The sequence below is a fragment of the Macrobrachium nipponense genome, chromosome 5, assembly GCF_015104395.2.
Source record: "Macrobrachium nipponense isolate FS-2020 chromosome 5, ASM1510439v2, whole genome shotgun sequence".
NCBI classification, from domain to species: Eukaryota; Metazoa; Arthropoda; class Malacostraca; order Decapoda; family Palaemonidae; genus Macrobrachium; species Macrobrachium nipponense.
The window spans coordinates 60,878,638-60,890,989 of NC_061107.1; the positions used below are offsets into that span (position 1 = coordinate 60,878,638).

The following is a 12,352-nucleotide window of genomic DNA, read 5'->3' on the forward strand; positions in this document are numbered from 1 at the left end:
TATTCAGAAAATATGGCAAACAGTGTGCTTGTTCAATAATGATAGGTCTAGGATCACTCTTTGTTTGGAGGAATCCTTTTTGGGGACACTTAGAGAGATGAGCTTGATGACAAATATCTGCATGTTTCTCTATGGTTCCCATTAACAGGGACTTTCTGCATGTAACATTCCAAAGAGGGGCCTGGATTTTGGAAGAACCCCTTTACAGGAGGGGTGAGGGGTGAGACTGTTCCTACCCCAGCCCATTTAAAATTAGTGCTGTCCCCCCATAGATAAGACTTCAATTGCCTGTGGTGTCGCTGAAGTCGACCCCCAAACATACCATTCCCATTGGTATCCCCCTCTTCCTCCACCTCTGCCCTTGATAGGCATTCCATTTGTTGCTTTTCTACTTCCTATAAAAGGGTCTCTGGACCTTGTGGAAAAATTTTCTTGCTGCTGTTGTCCTTTTGTGAAGCATCATCCCATCTGAACCCCTAACTGTTCTTTGAGGAAAAATCCTTCAGGGGTGACTGAAGGCTTACCTTTTTAACCGAGCCTTTTTGAGTTGGGTAAAGGGATGTTTCAAATTTTTGTTTCCTAAATTCCAGTTTTTCTCAAAGGAGAGTACTCTCATACAATTCTGCTGGCAGGCTTGCTCGATAAGTTCTTAACCACAACAGACTCCTCAACAGGCCATTACAGAAAGGGTTATGATGTAATAATGAAGTTACATTGGGAAGTGACTAGTTGGAGCCCTCCAATGGTTCCATTTGCACTGTTATGGACCACTCTAGCAAGTCATAGGATGGTTGCCACAGGGTTCTCATAAGACTTTTAACCACGACAGCAACAATTGCTCTAGAACATTTTGGAAGACTTTTGATGGCAACTTCCAGCAAGGTGGTAAAGGTTACAATTCTAAAGAGGTGGATCCTAGTACAAAATTCTGCTGAGGCTGTCGCCTCTTGAAATTCTTCTCATAGGGTTCCCAAATTGCTGTGTAGCTATAAATAAAGGAAGCTTTTTCCCTTCAGAAGGGAGCTGTAGTGTTGCCCCTTCCTTGGTGGAGTTTTCTGAAACTGGGATGACCGAGGCAACTGGTTTTAATTCTGCCATTATCTCTAGTCTTTTAATCACCACAAAGTTCTGAAAATCTGTCTTTACAAGATTAATAATTTAAAAAATGAAGGGACAGAAGGCTGGAACTGTTTGGTGAGCAACTTTCATTCCAATAAAGGGTGTCTTCTATAGCTTTTAATGTTATAGACATAGGTAAGAAGACCGTTGCTGTCAGTGGTCTTTCACATGTACAGCTTTGATCATAATTTTTTTTTCATTAGTAATTATATATTTACTATGGGGAGAAAATGTACACTGATGCATTTAACCAAGGATCATAAGTATCATTAGGGAGAGTCTTGGAGCCCCTGTCATGTTTTGTATTCAAAACCGACCTGGTGGTTTCCAGTCATAATTTCAACACTAGACCTTATTTGGGAAACATTTGTATCCCCTTTCACTTTTGGGCTGTAATCTTACACTTTGGAGTGTACTGGACTAACTTAAATTCCTTTTTGGAATCATGCAGCATGTAGCTCATACATTGCCACTCTGTGGCAATGACATTTTTGGATGTTATTCATAATTTCCTTTCGAAATTGATCAAATACTGCAAATTGTATATCCCATCTGGGGGAGCTTGCGTAACCCGACTGAGAATCTACTTCTGAGCTGCAACTTCCTGTTCCCAAGGGGCAGAGGTCCTAGGTGAATTACCATAGCCCTCTGGAACTGTTGCCATTTCCACTGGGTTCAGGTGGATCCTTTTATCCCTTTTGGGGGAAGGATCCTAATTTCCTTAAGGAAATGATCAAATGCCACAAGCTGTGTATCCCGTTTGGGGAACCTAGCACATTTTGACTGAACTTCAATAACTGAACTGTAACTGCCTGTTACCAAAGGGGCAGAAGTCTTGGGTAAGTACAATACCCCACTGAAAATATAGTAATTTCAGTCAGTCAGATGGATCCTAGTATCCCTTTTGGGGAAAGGATCCTCTTCAGCATAGATAGCTGCAAAGGGGGATAGAATTCCTTCTGGAAGTAACTGCCTGTTACTAAAGGGCCAGAAGTCCTGGGTAAATCATAACACCCCTACAGAAATATAGTAATATCAGTAGGAGTCAGATGAATCCTAGTACTATCCCTCTTGGGGGAAAAAGATCCTATTCACCATTGATAGCTGTAAATGGGGATAGAATTTCTTCTACACGGCTTTTCCCATGGCTACCTGAAATGTGTGTCCCTGATCTATCTGGATTCAGCAGGGTCATTTCAGTGGCAATGTCCCCTTCATATTCCATAGTAAGAATGTCTCCCCACATGTAAAAATCCCTCTACTTCTTAAACAGGTTTAACTTGGCAGGTAGTGAGGACTGATTTTACTGGGTTTTTCCCCAAACATAAAACGCCTGGGAGGTACTAGAGACTGATGTTACTGGGTTCTGACACAAACATAAATCTTGGTCTAAGAAAAAAGGGTTACATATCTGCTGCCGGAGTTTTGCCGGAAAGATATAATTTCTTCTTTCCTTAGTTGTACTGAACACTAGGAATCACTGGGACAGCTTAAAATGAGCAGTTTCATCATTAAAGCTTGCATGCAATTGGTATGAGCCATACCCAATGGCAGCCCTGTAGTGATATAAAGCAAGTTGTTATTAGAAGCCAATCATTATTGAATTATTAATGAGGGGCACCTCTGAAGTTCCTCATACAATTTCCATATTTGTAATAGATATTAGAAATCTATACCAACTTAAGACCTTTGAGGTTTAAGTTAGTTTTGAAGACAGTATATGGCTGTACAGTATATGTCTTTTTGCACTAGCTGCCAAATTTTAGTTTGAACTGTCATACCACTTGGACTAATAACCTATGTACTAATTTGTTTAGTTAGTCCAAGCCACTGTTTTTTAATGGTTTCCTAAATTGTTCTCTCTTAGCCTAGTATAGGGCATTACCTAATGTAGATTATTCGAGGTCAAATGTAAAGGCTATATAAAAACCAGAAAGTTACTTACATGTAAATTCATAGTTAGGCTAAAAACTTTTGCCTAACTCAGATTGTTTATATCTAGCCCTAGGCTATTTGGTCTTCTATATATTACAGTAAATTACTAATGTGAAACTTTGTAGTTAGGCTATCACCTAGTGTAGGTTACTGTCTAGTTCTGATTAACTGTTTTTGGTCTACTAAAACTAGGCTAGCCTATCACCTACCCCAGGTTATTGTTCAAATCAATCTAGATTATTCAATTCCCTTTTAAGTGTATGCACGAGATAGCCTACAGTATTAAGACAATGCTAAAATGTATAGGTTATATAAAAAGAAAATGTCTGTAGCGTTTTATCTAATCCTAAGGTTTTTGGTGTAAACTTAGGCTACTGCCTAAGCCAATAGCCTAATAGGATGTCCGCAAATCTTACCTTAATGCAGGTTACTTCCTAATCCAGGTTAATTTTGTTCACCCTTAAGGATACATAATCCTACGTTATAGGCTACGGACAATATCTACTACAGTCTAGCTCACATATTCTCATTGAATCGACATAGATTGTAGGCTACTGCCTGGTACACTATTACTGACATAATTTTCTGACTAGATTATCTATCATTAATAATTATGGAACATTTCTTTATATAAAACTTCCAAATTGAATGATAAATGCTTCAAAACAACTCTTGCTTTTACAAACATCTACCGATTGCAACCTGTAAGAAGCACCAACGCGTACTAGCAAAAAAGTCGGTTTATGGCTTTTCATGAACATTAAAATCATTGTTTCATGGTCTAAACTACAATATTTTTAGATGGAATTTGAAAATACATACTCAGCTTTCAAGTTGGAGTTTCCATGAACTTCGGTAATGAAATCAATAAGCAAAGAACGAAACTCTCAGAGCTAATGATCATAAATCATTAGCACCGGTGAGTACTGGTGAAAAACGATGGTTTACAGCTTTTCACGCACCCTAAAATCATTGTTCCACGTTACAAACTAACAAAATTTTTAACATAAACTTAAAACTGTACACTTAGCTTTCAACTTATATGTTTCCACAAACCTCGGGAATGAAATTGATAAGTGAAGAACGAAATTCTCGGACCTAACCTTACAATCAAAAGCTCTAAGAAGCACCAACGTGTTGCGAAATTAGCCAATTACAGCTTTTCACACACACAAAATATTGCTCTACAGTTTAAATAAAAATTCTTTAACTGGAGCTTAAAACTATGCGCTTAGCTGAATCAATAAACGAAGAACGAACATATGAAGAAATATGACGGTGGGTATGTGCATAACTTCTTCTTCTTGTGGTTTTGACATAGTAGGAAAATTGGGTATTAGTATTCACTGGGGATAATAGAAAGTGCCCTCTTATCCTGAGTCCATTTATACCCTGTCACCTGTTACAATGTTTATCATTATGACACATACCCGGCCATAAGACCGGTTAAGAGAATTCTTTGACATTAGTCTGGTCACCATGGAGCTCTGGATAGACCATGGAAAGGGTACTCCTCAAGGACAAGATAGCGACAACCCTATCAAAACTATTTTATACATACTTACCAAGTGACTACATAGCTATAAGTTTCTACTTTTTCAGCAGTTCAAAATTTGAAATTCGTGGTAATGTGCTATTGTTTTGGTGTAGGTAATTAGACCTGGCCAACTTCCATGGAAGAGCAGGTACACAACAATGCTGGAAAGCCAATTCGTTTGTGCTTAATGCCTGTGAGAGGGGAGGTCGGAGGGCTTTGATCATGTAGGCACTGGTAAGTATGTATAAAACCTTATTCTATTATAAAAATTACAATCTTTAAAAGTAAACTGTATTTTTCCTAACTAAACAAACCTGAGGTCCTTTACAATAAGAATTGCTTACGGCAAAGCTTGAACACAGCCGTTAAAACTCTTGAACAAGATGGTTACACAGTAACTACTGGCCTGCCTGGATGTAAACATTCCACTTAGCTTTTCGGCCCAGATTTCAGATTGAGGGGGTGGCATGAGGTGGGCAGTCCAGGAAGTGTAGGTTCAAGTTTTATTCTCAGCCTGAATGTAGAGAAGAAGAACGAGGAAGGAAGAGGAGGAGAGGCCAGTCATTCTCGAATCTTTCTCACTTCCAGAACCGCACACCTTAGGCGAGATGCAATCTGTCCTATTAAAGAAGTCTGATAAGAAAACACAACTGTTGAGCGGCCACCACAGGTCCAAGGAAAATAGGATTCCAAGGACTTGTGGGCATAAATGTGGTCGTGATGACACCACATCTATCTTTCAGCCCAACATATTCTTCGGAATGCGAGGAAAGGACTGAGCCATGGAAACTGTGCACTCTCAGGGAGAGCGCACAGGTGATGTTAATGCCAGCTGCAGAGAAACTCCTCCCGATCTTCTCGGAAAACCAGGAGAAAGACATGTCCTTAGACATTCCTCCTTGGCAAGTCAGTACTAGTGAAAGGTTATCAACATCCAGGTCAAGAATGTCAAGTCTTTCTGAAAATACAGCAACATACTAATAGAACAAAGTAATTATTGATCTGGATCATCGATTACAAAGTCCAAGGCGCAGGGGATTATGAAGGACTCTAACCTGGCAACAGATGCTGAATGATTCAGAGTTCATTATGACATCTGGGACAGTGTCGAAATATCGATACCTGCCTTTTGAAGGGTGATATAAAGAAGGTCCCTAGATATTGTCTATCCTCTTCGCCGATGCTGGTGAGAGACCAGATGCGGTCTTGAAAAACAAGCCTCTGTCTGATTATTCTTGCAAGGGTGTGTGCACCCTAAACAAGAGTCAAATGCCATCTTGAGACCTGAGGTCTCTGTGATGGCAAGAGAGAAGTTTCTCATCAGTAGCTGAATCTCGACTGAGGAGAAACAATACCACCTCATGTGAAAGACTTGGGCAAATGTGGACCCAAGTCTTTCACAGTTGAATCAGAGAGGAGTAACTCTCAAGATTCTGCCACAGAAAAAGTCCCGTCAATGACATCAACCAGTTAAGACGGCTCCAATCCCTATTTCTGTTGCTGCTCAGCGAGAAAGCCTATGCTTGCAAGGAGAGCTGGACAGTTTTAGCTGTGAAAAGACAGGGATTGTACTGGTTGAGGAACTGCTCTTGTCACTGGCACCGAAGGTTGGGTCAGGTAGGAACTCTCGTTACCTTGGAAGCAAAGTTGGCAGGTCGAATGACAGGAGAAGTCTCCTGTCATTCATTTTCAATTTGGGGTGAACAATGTCTTTTGAACACCTTATGAATTAGAAAAAATGTAGAGAGAGAGAAAACAAAAATTGTCGAGTTTGTTTGAAAAAGTCATTCTGAGTCATCACAGTGGTCCATGGGTCAAGTGCAAGGGAGCAATAAACAAAAAGATGATACGAAGTCTACTGAGATATATCTCTACCTGATGATTCTCACAAGGCTGTGTGCGGAGTATGAGACAGGAACACTAAACAAGAGTCAAATGTCACCCAGTGGCCTTAGGTCTCTGTGATGGCAAGACAGAGAGGTTCCTCATTAGTTGTTAACCCTCAACTAAGGAGAAACAATACTACTCCAGAGGCTCAGTTGACCGCTAGTTCATTTCATCCTGAAATGTGTTTGGCTGGTAGAGCTATCGAAGTGCGTTACAATTACCCTCGAGCACCTGCATGTTAACCACAACAGGAGGAAAACTAAACCCTCTTGTTTGGTGATAAATAACACTAGTGTGGTGTTGTTGCTTGACAACACCACTGGGTACCTCAAAATCAAATCCAAAAACCCTTGGTAGGCCCCAAAGGCTCCCTTGAGTTTCAGGATATTGATGAAGAGGTACTTATCATCTCGGTTACACACCTAAAGACAGTGGTGTTACAGGTATGCACCTATATCTCAATCAGTGCATCTGAAAAAAGATGCATATCACGAGGAGAATATACAAGTAAATTCAAAGGCTCCTGTTGATCGAGGAAGAAAAGGATTAAAAACTGGGAAAAAGACCTCCATTCTCTACTGAAGAAAGCAAAGGCACAGCTGTTCCGAAAAAAGGCTTCTATGGAGATAACAGGAAACCAAAGACAACTAGCTCTCAGCTGAATTGGCTGTTCCTGAAACAAAAACAGAGGAGAGGAGGCCAAGACCCAGAAGAAAGCAGGTATTGCTCCTGACTACCAGGTCTTGGGTATGGAGTTACCAAGTCAAACAAAAGAATTTGGGCAAGAGTTAGATAGCTTTTTCACGGGATTTTTGTTGCCAGGATTGTGGAACAGGCAAAGAGGATAAAGAGTAGCATTAGATATAGGAGAAAGCATGATTTTGAAGAGCCAAGAATGAATGTTGATTTGCCATTGTCAATGTATGTGCGCAGGTTAGAAACGTTAGCTAGGAAAAAGTTCGGAGACGAAGGAATAAATAAGTGTAAGGAGTAATGAGGAAGTTATTAGTAACTGTGCTTGAGAGTGTATGAGTTTATAAATCTGAAACATAAGGAGAAAATGAGATGGATGAATGAGTGGTTAACGTGGAATGATATTTTAGATAGTTGGGGATTACGAGCTGGATAGGTGTATGATAGAGTGTAGATGTGTTAGCGTTAGGGCGTAAGTAAATGAGTGTGTGCCTGAATTTAAGGGTTATAGAGAGGCAGTTTTGGAAGAGCCAAGGCAAATGGGAGAGCAAGCAGTTGATGGGAGTGTTAACAGTAAGTAACGAAAGTGTAGTTAAACCTACGAAAGATCGGAGTGTAAGCATTGGAAGTGTAGGATCAGTTAGTCGTGAACAAGAGCAGCAGTGTTACAGATGTGGTAAGCTAGGACACAAGAAGAATGAGTGTAGGTGGGCATTAGGAGCATGCTTCGGGTGTGGGCAACGGGCCAATCAGTGATTGAGTGTAAGAAAGATAGAGATATTAAATGTTACAGGTGTGGGCAAGTAGGGCACATAGCGAGTGGATGTCGGGGTACCTGTGTGAACGTGATTTGCGGTAACTGTGGAAAGAATGGGCATCATGCTAGGACGTGTAAAGAACAGTGTGTGAAGTGTGCTGAATGTGGAATGGAAGGTCATGTAGCGAGTGTGTGTAGTTGAAAGAGGATGAGTCAGGCTGGGAATTCGGGAAACTAGGTGTTAACGGGATTCAGGTGGGTGGGTCCTTTAATGTGTGACAGTATGTTCGGGAGCATGCAATGATTAAGTGGTTGAAAGTGAATGAATATGAACCAAGCATCAGTGAGCAAATGGGTCTAGGAGATTGACAGTTAGTGTTGGTAGAGTATGGAAGAAAGTGGAAGAATATAGAGAAAGCGAATGGAAGGAAGGAGCGTGAACTGCATGATAAGGGTGCTAGTGTTAAGAGTACAAACGGTTGATAGGGCGTGTAATACGGATGACTTTGAAGGAATGAATGATACTTATAGTGTGTGTGGGTTTGAATAGACAGGGATAAATGAGATTTCAGTGGGAAGGGAACCAAGTAGTAAGGAAGTAGTTAATAGTATGGATGAATATTTGCAAGAGGATTACAGAAGTATGGGTAAAGAGTGGTTTGATAGCAAAAATAAGGGATATTGGGACCAGAGCTAGAAGGTGTAAATGAAGTAGTGAATGAGATTTGGGAGGACAGCAGTGAGGGAGATAATGGGAATCTGAATGAAAGTGGTTTGGAAGAAGTGAATAGTGATGTAACTGAGTGTATGAGGGTCCTCAAAACAAGATCCAGGGGGCCTGCCATCCGACCATCCTTGGGTGTTACGAAAGGCAATTTAGTGGGGGTGTTGTGAGTGTAAGATGTCAAATGTAATGGGGGAAGTAATATGGAGGGGTGATATGGTATTTACATTTGACAACACCTTGGAGGGTTGCGTGAGAGAGAGAGAGAGAGAGAGAGAGTTGTTGGGTTGTTTGTAGTTGTCGGGAATAATTGAGTTTAAATGTTTCCATATGTTGGTGTGTCACGTTCGTGTTTGGTGTTGCTGTGTGGTAGTGTGTAAGTGCCTATGTGTTTTTCTGAAGAGTGGAGTGAGCGAGCTATTGAGAGAGAGAGAGAGAGAGAGAGAGAGAGAGAGAGAGAGAGAGAGAGAGAGAGAGAGAGAGAGAGAGAGAGAGAGAGAGAGAGAGAAGGAGCGCAAGATGTGAGTGGATAGTTAACAAGTGGTTTGTTTGTTGGGTAATCGTCTGGGTTGTCTGCTGGCACGGTTGCTAGGTCAGTCAGTCGGCCAGTCTATGATCAGAGTTTGTGAAGTCGGTTTTCCCAGATAGTGGTCTTGGCATTGGATGGTCAGTTGTATTGTGTGTTTTCTGAAGTTGTTTGATTTGCTGGTGATATTGGATGTTAGCAGTTTGTTGTGCCTGTATTGCTGAAGTTGATTGTGCTTGTGCAATAGAAGGTTCTTGAGATTATCAATTCCTGTGGTGTTGTATGTGAGTTGTTGAGTGTTGTTGTTGGTAAGTTGTGATTTCTTGGTGTTGTTTGTAAGTAGTTATGTATGGACTTTTAGTGTTGTGATTTCTGGCGGTTATTGCATCTTGGTGGCCATATCCAGCGGGCAGCACAGATTCTCGCCTCGAAGAGTCATATCTGGTGAGTGCATGAATGTGAGAGTGGTCTTCTATCAACATCCGAGCATTCATGATTCCAAAGAATCGGAGCTCTCGGAGAGCACCGGAAATTCAAAGGAATTCAAGCACTCAGCTAGACTCCTGAATCTCATAAGAACAATCATCAGAAGTCTTCTCTCGCCATCTGAGTGCTCACAATTCCAAAGAATCGGAGCCTTCTTTGAGTGTCTGAAATATTAATGAAGTCAATTGCTCAGTGAGACTCCCAAATCTTGTAAGAACAATCACAGGGAATGGTCTTCTTTTGCCTTCCAAGTGCTCGCAATTCCAAAGAATCCTAGTGCTCAGCAAGCGCCAGAAATATTCATGAATTAAAGCGCTCTGCGAGACTCACAAATATTGTAAGAACAATATTCGGGAGTGGTCCTTTCTCGAATTCCGAAGAAATCGAGAAGGAACAAGTACAGAACCAGTCTTAGATGCAGACTTCTAAGAACTATATTGAGAGAGCGATTTCGACAGATCGCGCACCTGAGGCTTCCAAAAATGCGAGACCCCATAGGGGAATACAAATTGGATCCCGCCTCAAGGGTAGGAAGAGTTAACGGAAGAACCACTGCCTCTTCGTAGAGAGGCACTCACTTTGAAGTTTCTTAGAACTTTCAAATGGAACCTCCTCCCTGCTTCTCCAGGTGTTCGAATCCTTATAGTCAAGACACCAGGTGGGAACCTGCCGAGCACAAGCAAATGCTAGTGGTAGTATGGAGGAGTTATGGGAGTTCCACTTGACAATGTCCTTGAGGACTGAGAGAGAGAGAGAGAGAGAGAGAGAGAGAGAGAGAGAGAGAGAGAGAGAGAGAGAGAGAGAGAGAGAGAGAGAGAGGTGAATGTAATGAATGTAAGCGGGATTAGGTTGTTTGTGTTAGTGTGAATGGATAGTTAGCAAGTGAATTGCTTGTTCGGCGAGGGGTGGTTGTGTCTGTTGGGTGAGTCGCAAGTCTGGTCTGTATTTTGAAGGACAGACATTTGGGCAGCATTCTTGGCAGTATTGTTGTTCAGTTGTGTTGTGTTTTCAGGGAGCTATTTGAGTTGTTTGTGCTGTGTGTTTAAAGGTTGTTGTGCTTGTGTATTGGAGGTTGTTGAGCTTGTGAGTTTCTGTTGAGTTGTGAGTTGTTATAGTTGAGGGTTGTTGTTGTTGGGAGCTGTTGTGGTTTCTTGGTGTTATTGTGAGTGGCTGGGTGTGGGCTTGTGGGGTTGTTGGTTTGGTGTTGTGGAGTGGGGTTGTTGGTGAGCTGTTGTGGTTTCTTGGTGTTGTTGATGTTGTGGCTGTAGTCCTTGGTTATTGTTGTGGTTGTAGGCCTTGTTTGTGTGTTTGTTGTGTTGCTGAGTTGTGGTTGTAGTTCTTGTTTGTTTGTTGTGTTGTTGAGTTGTGGGGTTGTGGTCCTTGGGTATTGTGTTGTTGTGATGTTGAGTTGTGGGGTTGTGTTCCTTGGTTGCTTGTCATGTTGTTGTTGTTGTGTTGTTGTTGAGTTGTGTGGTTATGGTATTTGTTGTTGGTTGTGTGTTGTTTTGGGGCAGTTGGTGTCTCAGTGACCTCGTCCAGCAGACAGCACAGCATAGCCCTGAGTATCTGGAGTTGGGGTGAGTACATGTGTTTGTGCTTTTCGTTCTGTGTAGGTAAGTCAATTGTCCTGCATTTTTCTGTAGCGTGAAGAGGAAAATGTGGCTGAGGGTGAGTTTAGCAGCCGGATTGGTTAAATTTATGTGGGGGGGGGTGTCTTACCTGCTTTCTTTTTAGCTTGTGATCTCGCTACATTAAATTTTTGGCACCCATACAGGGAATACTGCTGTGGCAGCTGCAGGACGATTGGGGTAGTGAGTTGTGTGATTGGTGGAGAAAGTGAGGATGGAAGGGTTGAAGGAGATAGAGAGGCTGAAGGAGGAGTTGCAGTTGGCGAGGGAAGCTAAGGAAAGATTGGAAGTGGAGAATGAGAGGTTAAGGGTAGAGTGTGAGGAGCTGAAGAGCGAGTTAGAGGAAATGAGAGGAATGCTAAGGAGTGCGACAGTGGAAGTGAAAGAAGAGGTGAAAGGAGCGGAAGAGAGAATGGTTGAGAAAATGGACAAAAATTCGGAGTAATGATGAATGCAGTGCAGGAGATGATGAAGGGATTCATGGGAGAGGGAGCAGTAGGAGGTAGGCCTTCTGGATCTTGTGACGGGCCAGGATTAATTAAGGAAGTGAAAGAACAAGTGAATAGTGTAAGAGTGATGAAAGTGATAAGGATGTGGCAAGTAAGGGGAAGAAGAAGACACAGGATAGGGAGAAATCAGAGCAGAAGGGTTAGAAGGAAGCTGAGGGGAAGAAAAGGGCTAAGGGAAAGACTAATAAGACTGATGAGCAGAGTAAGAAGAGGACAGATGAAGTTGACCATAGAGTTGAGGATAAGGTGCAGGATGAAAGTGATTTAGATGGTGGTAGGTGGGAATTGGTAGGTCAGAAGAAGAAGGGTAAGAAAGGTGTGACTAAAAATATGGATGTATGGAAGTGGACTTGCTGTATTCTGAAGAGGGAAAGAAGGGTCAAGATGGAAGTAGCGGAAGTGAGAGTGAGAGTGCGCAGGAAGTACGAAAGGCTGTGTATATGAGGTACCCCGATGTGCACAATACGACGAATATGGTAGTAGGGAAATGGGGGTCTTTTTTAAGGGACTTGAGAAGTATTGTGTAGCTAAGTATGGCGATAACAAGAGAG

At 41.8% G+C, this 12,352-nt stretch overlaps 1 protein-coding gene across 1 annotated transcript in view; it reads right to left on the reverse strand.

Moving 5' to 3' along the window:
• The window catches only part of LOC135215796 (protein farnesyltransferase/geranylgeranyltransferase type-1 subunit alpha-like), a 101,407-nt gene that overhangs the window by 7,136 nt on the left and 81,919 nt on the right, over positions 1-12,352 (reverse strand). The gene's annotated exons all lie outside the window — the stretch shown is intronic.